The sequence below is a fragment of the Apium graveolens genome, chromosome 5 (assembly GCF_009905375.1).
Source record: "Apium graveolens cultivar Ventura chromosome 5, ASM990537v1, whole genome shotgun sequence".
Classification (NCBI taxonomy): domain Eukaryota; kingdom Viridiplantae; phylum Streptophyta; class Magnoliopsida; order Apiales; family Apiaceae; genus Apium; species Apium graveolens.
The window spans coordinates 205889073-205890078 of NC_133651.1; the positions used below are offsets into that span (position 1 = coordinate 205889073).

At 42.4% G+C, this 1006-nt stretch overlaps 1 non-coding gene across 1 annotated transcript; it reads left to right on the plus strand.

Annotated features, from left to right (window-relative positions):
• Positions 1-315: 315 nt before the first annotated feature.
• On the plus strand, positions 316-422 carry LOC141662358 (small nucleolar RNA R71). Its single transcript, XR_012550479.1, has one exon. It is a non-coding gene; the product is annotated as a small nucleolar RNA R71 (small nucleolar RNA).
• The last annotated feature ends 584 nt before the right edge of the window (positions 423-1006 follow it).

Below are 1006 nucleotides of genomic sequence, written 5' to 3' on the forward strand. Positions count from 1 at the left end.
CCCCCGCACAAAGCTCACAAACACTAGTGATTTAATTAACTCCATAATTAGCCAAAGAGTCCACTTTCATCGTCGAAGATTGAAGTTGAGCAGCTATAGCAGTAGCTGTATCCACTTCCAAAATTCCTGCGACATTGCCTTACAACATTCTTTGCGTAGGATTCTGGTATTCATTAGCTGTCTTGAGCTCAATTAACTCATAAGCTTCATTATAGCTTTTTGGCCCATATGGTTCCACCAGATGCTGCATCGAGTATAGGTCTAGACTGAGCGCCCAAACCATTGTAGAAACAGTTTATAACCATCCAATCAGGCATGCCATGGTGTGGGAACTTTCTTAGCATCTCTTTATATCGATCCCAAGCCTCACATAGAGATTCTCTAGTTTGTTGTGCAAACTGAGTAAGAAAATTCCTAATTGCAGCACTCTTCGCCATGGGAAAGAATTTAGTGAGAAACTTTTGGGCAAGATCCTCCCATTTGGTGATAGACCCTGGTGGTAGAGAATGTAACCAGCACTTTGCTTTATCCCTCAGAGAAAATGGGAAGAGTCGCAGCTTGATAGCATCTTTAGTCACCCCATTGAACTTGAAAGTGTTGCAGATCTCGATGAAATCCCTGATGTGCATGTTGGGGTCTTCTATAGGAGAACCCCCAAACTAAACTGAGTTATGTATCATCTGAATCGTGCTAGACTTGATCTCAAACGTGTTAGCCGAGATGGCTGGTCTGATGATGCTTGACTGAATACCATTGATCTTAAACTGCGAATAGTCCATCAAAGCCTTAGGAATTTTTGCTTGATTTCCCATCTCTATTAAAGTTGGTTCCTCGACTTAGTCTTCTTCTACTACTTTCTCTTCATCCTCAAAAACTTCCCTTCGAATCACTACAGCTTCCTCCTCAGCTTGATCCAGAGTTCTCTTACGAGCCCGCGAACGCGTACGCATACACGCTTGCTAGAGTACCTGAAACACGACAAGGAAAATAGTAGGTAAGTAACAAT